The sequence below is a fragment of the Triticum aestivum genome, chromosome 1A, assembly GCF_018294505.1.
Source record: "Triticum aestivum cultivar Chinese Spring chromosome 1A, IWGSC CS RefSeq v2.1, whole genome shotgun sequence".
NCBI lineage: Eukaryota > Viridiplantae > Streptophyta > Magnoliopsida > Poales > Poaceae > Triticum > Triticum aestivum.
In genome coordinates this window covers 191,365,223-191,377,681 of record NC_057794.1, presented here as the reverse complement: position 1 = coordinate 191,377,681, position 12,459 = coordinate 191,365,223, and the positions used below count along the sequence as shown (strand labels likewise).

Here is a 12,459-nt window from a genome sequence, read left to right as displayed (position 1 = left end):
TCTTGGCCGGCGCCGTGTCCCTCGCCGTGGCCACCGGCCTCCCTCGCTCCTCCTCCTCCCCTGAACCCCCACCACCTCGCCCCGACCTCGCTTCGTCCGCCCCGACGCACCGCCCGGCCACCACCGCCTCCTTCCCGCGGCTCCTGGCCGCGCCCGCCAGGGCCGTCGCCGTCCGGGGCCTTCCCTGCTCCCCGCCCCCTGCCGCTGTCGGGCGAGGCCGCCGACGCAGCTGGGCCTCGCGCCCTCGCTGCGGTGCCCTCGGGCACGGGTGCCCAGTGCCCAGTCGGGCTCGCACCCGCACCCGCACCGCCCTGTGCCCGCTAAGGCCCCCGGGCCACTAACTAGGGGGCCCCGCCCCAGAACGTTAAAAATAAATAAATAAATAATAAAATAAATAAAAACAATAAATATAATTAATAAAATTAAAATGATTTAATAAAATTATTAATTAATTAATTAATTAAGTTAATTAATCCGGTTTAATTAAATTAATTAACTAGTTGAGATTAATTAAACTGTAATTAGATTAACCTAAACCCTAATTAATTTAAATAGAGAATGACAGGTGGGTCCCACTGGACCCACATGTCAGGGTTGACTCAGTCAAACCCTGTTGACTGCTGACGTCAGCATGATAAATACATTTTTTCGAATTAATTAAATAAATAATTAAATTCCAAAATTGTTAAAATCTTTTAAAAATCATATCTTTTAATCCGTAACTCGGATTAAAATATTTTCAACATGAAAGTTGCTCAGAACGACGAGACGAATCCGGATACGCACCCCGTTCGTCCGCCACACACCCGTAGCATACCGAACACGCAACTTTCCCCCTCCGATTCACCGGTCCGAAAACGCGAAACACCGGGAATACTTTCCCGGATGTTTTCCCCCTTCGTCGGTATCACCTACTACCGCGATTGGGCACACCTAGCATTGTTACTTGTCATGTCATGCATCGATATGCATTTGTTTGCATTGTATTCATTGTTTCTTCCCCCTCTTCTCTCCGGTAGACTACGAGACCGACGCTGCTGCTGCCCAGTTCGACTACGGAGTTGACGACCCCTCTCTCTTGCCAGAGCAACCAGGCAAGCCCCCCCCTTGATCACCAGATATCGCCTATTCTACTCTATACTGCTTGCATTAGAGTAGTGTAGCATGTTACTGCTTTCTGTTATACCTATTCTGATGCATAGCCTGACATTGATGCTACACCTGTTGATACCTTACCTGCAATCCTAAATGCTTAGTATAGGATGCTAGTTTATCATCATTGGCCCTACATTCTTGTCAGTCTGCCTTGCTATACTATCGGGCCGTGATCACCTGGGAGGTGATCACGGGTATATACTATACATACATACATACTATACAGATGGTGACTAAAGTCGGGTCAGCTCGAAGAGTACCCGCGAGTGATTCACGGATTGGGGGCTGAAAGGACCTTTGTCCCGACGGCCCTCTGTGTGGATCTTTTGAGGCGGAGCGACAGGGCAGGTTGAGACCGCCTAGGAGAGAGGTGGGCCTGGCCCTGTTCGGCGTTCGCGGACACTTAACACGCTTAACGAGATCTTGGTATTTGATCTGAGTCTGGCTACGAGCCTATACGCACTAACCATCTACGTGGGAGTAGTTATGGGTATCCCGACGTCGTGGTATCAGCCGAAGCACTTCAGACGTCAGCGACGGAGCGGCGCGCGCCGAATTGGACTGGAACGCCACTAGGCTAGGTCTGCTTTCGGCCGCCCACGCAACGTGCAGGTGTGCTCAGGGCGATGGGCCCAGACCCCTGCGCGCTTAGGTTTAGACCGGCGTGCTGGCCTCTCTGTTGTGCCTAGGTGGGGCTGCGACGTGTTGATCTTCCGCGGCTGGGCATGACCCAGGAAAGTGTGTCCGGCCAAATGGGATCAAGCGTGTTGGGCTATGTGGTGCACCCCTGCAGGGAAGTTTAATCTATTCGAATAGCCGTGATCTTCGGTAACAGGACGACTTGGAGTTGTACCTTGACCTTATGACAACTAGAACCGGATACTTAATAAAACACACCCTTCCAAGTGCCAGATACAACCGGTGGTCGCTCTACCTCAGGGATATGAGGAGGGGATCGCCGGGTAGGATTATGCTATGAGATGTTACTTGGAGATGCTACTTGGAGGACTTCAATCTACTCTCTTATACTTGATGCAAGACGAAGGTGACCAGAAGCGTAGTCTTCGACGGGATTAGTTATCCCCCTCTTATTCTGGCATTCTGCAGTTCAGTCCACTGATATGGCCTCCTTACACATATACCCATGCATATGTAGTGTAGTTCCTTGCTTGCGAGTACTTTGGATGAGTACTCACGGTTGCTTTCTCCCCCCTTTTCCCCCTTTCTTTCTTCCTAGTTGTCGCAACCAGATGCTGGAGTCCAGGAGCCAGACGCCACCGTCGACGACGACCCCTACTACACCGGAGGTGCCTACTACTACGTGCTGCCCGCTGACGACGACCTGGAGTAGTTTAGGAGGATCCCAGGCAGGAGGCCTGCGCCTCTTTCGATCTGTATCCCAGTTTGTGCTAGCCTTCTTAAGGCAACTTGTTTAACTTATGTCTGTACTCAGATATTGTTGCTTCCGCTGACTCGTCTATGACCGAGCACTTGTATTCGAGCCCTCGAGGCCCCTGGCTTGTATTATGATGCTTGTATGACTTATTTTATTTGTAGAGTTGTGTTGTGATATCTTCCCGTGAGTCCCTGATCTTGATCGTACACATTTGCGTGCATGATTAGTGTACGATTGAATCGGGGGCGTCACAACAACATGGTGGTGACTCCTGTGAGGCTGGCGTCAGGGCTCCAGGTTCAGTATTTGGGACGGGATGGAGGAAGCCGGCGGTGGCTGCTGCTTGCGATATGGTGTCCATGGCTGCTCCTGCAGCAAGAAGAGCACGAGGGAGAGATGCCGTGAGAGAGAGCTACAGAAGGAGAAAGGGGAACGAGAGGGAAGGGCAAAGGCATGCCTGATTCGGTGCTCCGGCGAGATGCTTGCGGAGCTGGAGGAGCTAAGTAGGCCGGTGCCTCACGGGCTGTGCGGGGACGAGGAGGCGCGTCCTCGGGAGGCTGCGGAGAGAGCGCAGGCAGAGGATCTTGGGAGCAATGACCAGTGTCTCGGGCGGAGGATGGTGGTAGGCTGTTGTGATAGGCGGCGCTGAAAACCAGGGAAGTGGTCGGGGGATTGAATCGGGAGGAGATCCCGAGGGGAAGCGAGAGAGTGAAGGCGGCGGCTACGGGAAAGGATGGATGGGACGGCTAGGTTTTAGGGTTAGGTAGGCTGAATATATAGCAAGGAGTTTTGGTCAGGGGCTAAAAGGACCCTCCGATCGCAATCGGACGATCGCGAATAAAATAGCTAGGAAGTCCAAATACGAAAACGGTGACGTTTTGTAGATGTTTGGGGATGTTCCTGATCCAACGGTGATGAAAGTCCAGTTCATGTCCAGGACAGCTATCGGACGCGCGCGCGAGGAGGGCCACGGCCTGACGAGAGAGGTTAGGTTGGACCTGGCAGTAGGTAGTGGGCTGTGTAGACGGTCTCGAGCTGAGAGAAGAGAAGATAGGGAGGCCCGGTGACTGTTTTCGGAGACCGAAAACGTCCGGCGAAAAGACCGGCTAAACTGCCGCTATAGTCTAACGGTTGGGCTACCAAACGAACTCCGAATGCGATGAAACTTGACAGGCGGTCTATCTACACTATAATAAGACCACACGCCAACTCTCAACCCATTCGGAGAACATTTTCCGGCCACTTATAAAATAATATTTCGGACATGCCGCAGGCGCGTGCAAGTGTGACTGGGCTCAAAACGGACAACGGACGGAACTGGGAAACCCGGACGGATGCAAGTTTTGAAAACATGCAGATGCAATGCAGATGATGACATGACAAGATGCGACATGCAAGCAAATACAAGGCAACAACAGCGAATAACTGGAGGACACCTGGCACATCGGTCTCGGGGCGTTACAACACTCCACCACTACGAGAGAATCTCGTCCCGAGATCTAGAATGGCACCGGAGGGAAAACGAAAGAGGAAGAGGAGGGGTAAAACTAAGTTGCTTCTTTGACAAACGAGAGAAACCAAAGAACCTTGAGAGGTTGAGCAAATTGAAAGAAAGAAAGCAACGCGATGAACGAAGTTGAAAGCACTCCGTTAAAAAAGAGGAAAAGAAAGAACTGATTCGGGTAGCACTACGGTTGAAAAGAGATGCAAGGCCTGATAAGATGCAAATAACTTGAGCAGAGGACAAGACACTCCAGTTAAATGGATAAGCACGAAAAGAACAAGGTCCTGACAAGAACAAGAAGAAGGATTGAAGAGAGCAACAGCACAATGCCTCCGGAATGAAAGGATAGAAGATAGATAATTGAAGTAAAAGAGTGGAGAAGAAAATGCCAACTTCTGTCACAAAAGAGTTTGAAAAGGCATCCTTAGGAGAAGGTTCGAACGGAGTTGTTGGAAAACCAACAACGAAAAGAGATAAGCTTGATATGGTCTTATGGGATACATCTCAAATTATAAGGTGAGAACCAGCCACTTACGGGAAAAAGAATTGGATTGATATGAACGAGGAGATGAGAAACTAATTCACCGGAAGGATAAATGAAGAACTTGTGTCATTTATGAGCACCATAAATAGCAACAGTCCTTAGGAAAGGCTTTCGATGAAACATGACACAAGATAACTCCAACGAAAAGGTAGACGGATTTAAAATATCTCATTCTTAACCACATGTGAATCACGAAACATGAACTCAAATTATCAAGAATGACATAATACCACCTCCAATGATATGGAAGAAAGAATTGCACTCTAGATTGCAAGAAGAAGAAAACTTGCGCTCCTCTGAAAAGGATCTCGATGAACACTTCTAGAAGGAATTTAATCCTTTAAGAACCATCATGTAGAGTCTCCATGAAGAACTCCGGTAATAAGGAATGATCCAATGAAAGGAAAGAGAAGTTGAAAACACACGGCGAAGACTTGAAATGAATAGATGGATTTTCGTGATGATATAATTGCGAGAGCTTGGAACTCCGGAAAACAAAAGATGAAACAATTGAAACCAAGAATTTTTGATGAGGCTCCGGAATAAGGAATTAATCACTTGGATGAAGCAATAATAAGAATTATGTTAAATGTATCATTCACCAATTTAAATTGATGACAAGCAACGGATCGCATACGACTTATTCTCGTAGAAAGGATTAAGATAGATATAGCGCAAACTTAAGGAGGTCTTCAACGAACCACCGGATGGATTGAAACAATAAACGGATCGATATGATACCGAAAAAGAAGAGAAAACTTGAACGAACCACCGTAAGAATTGAAAAACGATTGAAGAAAAGATAAAGAAAACACCATGAAGAATTGGAAAACTAATGAGGATACTTGGGGAAATTTAGGTACAAGTGACGAAGAAATCGCAAACTGATTTAGAGAACTATTTGAGTTATGCGCCGGTAAGATCTGGAGAATGATAGCCGAACGCTGAGAATGAATAAGTGTTCTGAAATGATGGGCTCCAGAGAATCAAACTGAAAAGAATCCTGAATAGCTCCAAATCGGTGAAAAGAATTCTCACAATCGAAAACAATTATGAGACGATGGCGACAAGCTAGAATCACAAATCTTTGAGAGAACGGATAAGATATGGAGGAAAAACTCTTCTTCTGTCATCAAAATCCTAGAAAGACGATGAGAAACATCACCATGAATCGTTTAGACACTCCGGAAGAATCAAAAGCGAAGAGGTAGAGCCAAAGATGAAAAGAATTTGAATGATCTTGGAGAAAGCATTTGATTGATGATAAAACATTCTTACGTCAAATTTTGAAAGAATTTGATGGTAGCTCCGGGAAAATAGAAGAGTCAGGTAAGATCCTAGAAAAAGACCTGTGGGTTAGGGCCCACTCAAAAGATACACCGTAGAACGATAAAAAAGAGAGAAAGCACCGGTTGAATTAAATGGCTAGAATGAGATAACAACCTCGAAAGAGCTTGAGCGAATGCAGAGTGGAAAACGTGAATCTTCGAGATATCTTGAGTACTCCGGAACGATTGAATACCGAGAGATGGATGATTAAGAATTGCACTGGCACGAGAAAAACATTTGAACCAAGGAAAGGATATGATCGACGAAGCTTGAGTTGGAACCACCGGAGAAGAAAAAAGAATGAAGAATGATGAACTTGAAATTCCGCTAGTATCTTCCTGATAATCACTGGATAAGAACATTGAAAGAAAAGAATGAAGAGACTTCACATGAATAAGATGGACACTTGATCAAGAAATCTGAATCCTTGAATAAAAAGGGTAGGTGGGCGGGAAAAACAAAGGCAACTTGGAGACGGATGAAACAAACACCGTTGAGAAGAACTGATACTAGATATTGCGGATGTTGAAATGATCGGATCCACTTGAAGAGAAACACACCGGTGAAAAGGATTGGCCTGACAATCTCGATTATCAAGAAGGATTGCATTCACATAGGAGTATGAGAACACTGCTTGGGAAAGGTATGGAATCAACATTTGACTTCGAAGCAACTCGAATACCACAACTCAAAACAAAACAAAGGATTGGCTTGCGGTATAAGCCGGAACAAACACATGATAGAGATTTTGTCCGAAGTTTTCGCGGTGGGGCCTACACGGGCTCGATCGTACAGCACCATCATGTACAAGGCAGTGCACATGACATACGAGGCGCCCCGAGTTGGCATAACCAAGGACTCTTTAAGACACAACGAGACCACTGTAAAACCAACCGTGGATAGGCGGACCACTAGACGTCGAACCCCAATTTCAAATCCTACATCTGTCGGAAGGAAATCCTAAGATCTACTTGAATTCCCACTTATAAACTCCCAAAATTTTCCGGTTATGCAATCAGGTGTTGGGGATACAGGGGAAGCATAATATCTCACCCAAAACTAGCAAATCCTACATCCATCTGTATCCATCCTTCAACACATAACCAAGAAACCTTCGGAAATCGTTTACCTCAACCTTCAAAAAGCATCCGTTATACGAGTTATGGCAATACTCCCGAACTCCTGCCCCAGTACTGGGTGGCGTCGAGGTTATCTCACCAACAACTGCATAAAAGAGTTTTTCGTTGTCGGCGAAACTAAACTCAGGTATTCCAGAACTGCAACGATAAAATTGTGACGACAACACCTCGGAGCTCAACTCCCCGGGACACTTCCACAACCCCTAAATGACAGGAGGCACCAAGAACAATATTCTCGTCACAAAACCATCGGAACAATTACAAGATACCCGCGTGATCCTAAAAAAATTCAGTGAAATTTGAGAAGAGAAGAGTCAAAACTCTACGTCAGGATGCCTTACCAGAGTGACAAAGGGACTGAGGAGTAAAAAGAAGTCCTAACTCTCCGATATATATAATCCTAAATGACTCAAAACATTTCTAGACTCAATAACGCTAGTGATTCGATCAAGCAGGGGGCTCCTAAGGTCGGGGAAGGCTCTGATTACCAACTTGTAACTCCCTCGATGCGGCTATATCTCCCACGTGTCGAAGCACGACTTAGAGGCATAACCGCATTGAAAGCGATGTCGCAAGTGAGGTAATATTCACACAACCCATGTAATACATAAGGGAGAAAGATACATAGTTGGCTTACAATCGCCACTTCACACAATTACATGAATAAAGCATTACATCATCCAGATACACACAAGGTCCGACTACATAACCAAAATAAAAGAAGGCTACCCCAAATGCTACACAGATCCCCGATCGTCCCGACTGGGCTCCACTACTGATCAACTGGAAACGGAACACACAAAGGACAAGATCTTCATCGAGCACCTCCTTGAGCTTGGTTGCGTCACCTGCTCGGTAACATCGGCACCTGCAAACTGGTTTTGGAAGTATCTGTGAGTCACAGGGACTCAGCAATCTCACACCCTCGCGATCAAGACTATTTAAGCTTATAGGAAGGGTAAAAGGTATGAGGTGGAGCTGCAGCAAGCGACTAGCATATATGGTGTCTAACATACGCAAATGAGAGCGAGAAGAGAAGGCAAAGCACGTTCGAGAAACTATGATCAAGAAGTGATCCTAGAACAACCTATCTCAAGCATAACTCCAACACCGTGTTCACTTCCCGGACTCCACCGAAAAGAGACCATCACGGTTACACACACGGTTGATGTATTTTAATTAAGATCAACTTCAGGTTTTCTACAAACGGACATTAACAAATTCCCATCTGCCCATAACCGCGGGCACGGCTTTCAAAAGTTCAAATCCCTGCAGGGGTGTCCCAACTTAGCCCATCACAAGCTCTCATGGTCAACGAAGGATATTCCTTCTCCCAAGACAATCCGATCAAGCTCGGCATCCAGGTTACAAGATATCCTCGACAATGGTAAAACAAGTCCAGCAACACCGCCCGATTGTGCCGACAAATCCCAATAGGAGATGCACATATCTCGTTCTCGGGGCACGCTCAGATGAGACATCCTACGAGTAAAAAAATCCTCAAGTTGCCCCGAGGTGGCCCCACAGTCTACTCGGTCGGACCAACACTCAGAGGAGCACTGGCCCCGGGGGGGGGGGGTTAAAATAAAGATGACCCTTGGGCAGGCCTACCCAAGGGAAAGAAAAGGCTAGGTGGTGAATGGTAAAACCAATGTTGGGCATTGCTAGAGGAGTTTTATTCAAGGAGAACTATCAAGGGGTTCCCATTATAACCCAACCGCATAAGGAACGCAAAATCCTGGAACATAACACCGATATGACAGAAACTAGGGCGGCAAGAGTGGAACAAAACACCAGGCATAAGGCCGAGCCTTCCACCCTTTACCAAGTATATAGATGCATTAATTAGATAAGAGATATTGTGATATCCCAACAAGTAAACATGTTCCAACAAGGAACAAACTTCAATCTTCACCTGCAACTAACAACGCTATAAGAGGGGGCTGAGCAAAGCGGTAACATAGCCAAACAATGATTTCCTAGGACAAGGTGGGTTAGAGGCTTGGTTCAACAATATGGGAGGCATGATAAGCAAGTGGTAGGTATCGCAACATAGGCATAGCAATAGAGCGAGCAACTAGCAAGCAAAGATAGAAGTGATTTTGAGGGTATGGTCATCTTGCCTGAAATCCCGCAAGGAAGAAGAATGAGTCCATGAAGAAGACAAACGGGCGTAGCCAACGTATCCTCACAAATGCAACGTTACCGGATTAATGAGAAGAAGTACACCGGAAAGAAAGCAAACAATATAGTAAACAATCATCACATAAGCATGGCACGATGTGCAAACAAGTATGATGCATGCCCGGTTTAATGAGGCATGGCATGGCAAGGTGCACAAGCAATCCTACAAATTAAGTGGAGCTCAATATGCAACGGAGTTGCATATTGAAGAAAACACCACATGACTTATTTAGTTCTCTCTCGTTTATGTACCCAACAAGGTTAAATGTTGTTAGCATGGAAAGAGGTGAAGCATAACGAAACTATCTATCTAGGCAAGTTTAAATGAGGCCGGAAATAACAAACAACAATTCCAGCAAATCCCCATATGCATATATTAGGTTTGGTACTGTTCTGTCCTAAACACAATTTTAGGGTTTTTAAACATGCAAACTAAAGCCACCATGTTAAACTAGGCATTTTTCTACCCCAATTACATATAAATATTATTTAAAACCGAGCTACGGTTAATTAGTTATGAATTAAAACATTTTAACAAGTTATTTAAGCAAATTTAAACAAATAGCATTTTAAACATTTCAATCATACATGAAAGTTGAATATTATTAAACTAAACAAAATTCTAAGCAACTTTCATATATAATTTATTTAGAACCGATGCACGAATTGTGAGTTATTATATGCATGTTGTTGAGGGACTTTTCTGCAAAACAGGGTTCTCTGGAATAAAAGATAAATTCGTTCAGGGGAAAAAATATGTCCATGGGCTGAAACCACCTAGCCCAACAAATACAGGATAGGGGCTGGGCGCTGCTCACATGGGCCAAGGCCCGACTGGTGGAGAGGGGAGGTCGGCAGGGGGGCGCTGCTGGGCCTGCTAGCCCTCTGCTCGGTCAACGCGTGTGAGACGAGCTGCTGCTGTTCTCGTTCCTGAAGAAACAGAAACAGGAGCAGAGCCATGGCAATGGAGAAGACAATGGCAAGGGTCTTGGTGACAGGGTCGACGGGAACCGGCCAGAACGGGCGGAACTGAGCGCGGGGAGGTGCCTGGGTTCAACTCCGGCAAGGGGAGTCGCGGATTGGAGCTCGGGACGGTCGGCGCGCGATGAGCTCCTGCAGGACACAGGCACGAGAAAAGGTTCAGGGAGGAAGAAAGGGAAAGAGAAGAAGGAGCAGGGGCGCACGGCGACCTGCGGAGCTCCGATGAGGCGTTCGTCCCTGGTTCGTTTGAAGAGGCGAGGCGCTAGGGTCATGGGGCTCCGACAGCAGGGAGGCGGACCCGATGGAGCTCATGCCTGAAGAAGACGGGCGGCGGCCATGCTTGAAGAAGGGATCGGGACGGGGCATCCAGGTAAGGATCCGGCCGGTGTAGCTGTGGAGGCGCGCCAGCGTCGAGGTGTGGCGAGACGCGGGCGTCCTCCTCTGCTCAAAGCAGAGGCCGGAACTGTCATTGGCGGCGCGCCGGAAGTTGACAACGGCGAGGAGCAGCAGGGATGGGGGTCTTACGATGGGACGGTGACGGCTCGGCTCCTGTCCAGCAACACAACGCGGTGGTGACTCCTGCGAGGCAGAGAGGCGGGCGTCGGGGCTCTAGGTTCAGCATTTGGGACGGGACGGAGGAAGCCGGCGGCGGCTGCTGCTTGCGAGACGGCGTCCACGGCTGCTCCTGCAGCAAGAAGAGCACGGGGGAGAGATGCCGTGAGAGAGAGCTATAGAAGGAGAAAGGGGAACAAGAGGGAAGGGCGAAGGCACGCCTGATTCGGTGCTCCGGCGAGATGCTTGCGGAGCTGGAGGAGCTGAGGAGGCCGGTGCCTCACGGGCTGTGCGGGGAAGGGGAGGCGCGTCCTCGGGCGACTGCGGAGAGAGCACAGGCAGACGAGGTTGGGAGCGACGACCAGATTCTCGGGCGGAGGATGGTGGTAGGCTGTTGTGATAGGCGGCGCTGAAAACTAGGGAAGTGGTCGGGGGGATTGAATCGGGAGGAGATGCCGAGGGGAAGCGAGAGAGTGGCGGCGGCTGCTGTGGGAAAGGATGGATGGGATGGCTATGTTTTAGGGTTAGGTAGGCTGAATATATAGCAAGGATTTTTGGTCAGGGGCTAAAAGGACCCTCCAATCGCAATTGGACGATCGCGAATAAAATAGCTAGGAAGTACAAATACGAAAACAGTGACGTTTTGTAGATGTTTGGGGATGTTTCGGATTCAACGGTGACGAAAGTCCAGTTCGGGTCCAGGACAGCTACCGGACGCGCGCGCGAGGAGGGCCGCGGGCTGACGAGAGAGGTTAGGTTGGACCTAGCAGTAGGTGGTGGGCTGTGTAGATGGTCTCGAGCTGAGAGAAGAGAAGAGAGGGAGGCCCGACGACTGTTTTCGGAGACCGAAAACGTCCGGCGAAAAGACCGGCTAAACTGCCGCTATAGTCTAACGGTTGGGCTATCAAACGAACTCCGAATGCGATGAAACTTGATAGGCGGTCTATCTACATTATAATAAGACCACACACCAACTCTCAACCAATTCTGAGAACATTTTCCGGCCACTTATTAAATAATATTTTGGACATGCCGCAGGCGCGTGGAAGTGCGACTGGGCTCAGAACGGACAACGGACGGAACTGGGGAACCCGGACGGATACAAGTTTTGAAAACATGCAGATGGAATGCAGATGATGACATGACAAGATGCGACACGCAAGCAAAGACAAGGCAACAACAGCGAATAACTGGAGGACACCTGGCACATCGGTCTCGGGGCGTTACAGGTACGCCACACCCCTCCCGATCAACAGGACCCCCGTTTCGACCGTAGGAGGTCCGTTTCCTCCGTTTTGCGGTACGCCACACCCCTCCCGATCAACAGGACCCCGTTCCGAACGTAGTAGGTCCATTTCCTCCATTGTGCGGTACGCTAGGCCTCGTTTCCATCGCCTGTTCTGTCCAAGCCCACCCGATGAACATGACCACGCATTCCGTTCCGACCCAGCCGGTTGGCTCCCACGCGTTCTGTTGCCTCCCAATGAACACGATGCATTCCTTTGCCTCCCCATGAACACGATGCATTTCGTTGCCTCCCCATGAACACGACAACGATGCTATTTCTCCATTCCGACCCAGCCATGTACACGAGCCCTGGCTGTATGTATGCGCGAGTAGGCGTTCAAGACTCCGCCCGTATGTACAGATACATGCCCATATTTTCTTTCTTGCA

General features: G+C 48.2%; 1 long non-coding RNA gene across 1 annotated transcript; it reads right to left on the bottom strand.

Moving 5' to 3' along the window:
* Positions 1 to 9,757: 9,757 nt before the first annotated feature.
* LOC123111665 (uncharacterized) lies at positions 9,758 to 11,269 on the bottom strand. Its single transcript, XR_006454647.1, has 3 exons — positions 10,758 to 11,269; positions 10,442 to 10,673; positions 9,758 to 10,364 (listed from the first exon to the last, which is right to left on the bottom strand). It is a non-coding gene; the product is annotated as an uncharacterized lncRNA (long non-coding RNA).
* Between the last annotated feature and the right edge of the window lie 1,190 nt (positions 11,270 to 12,459).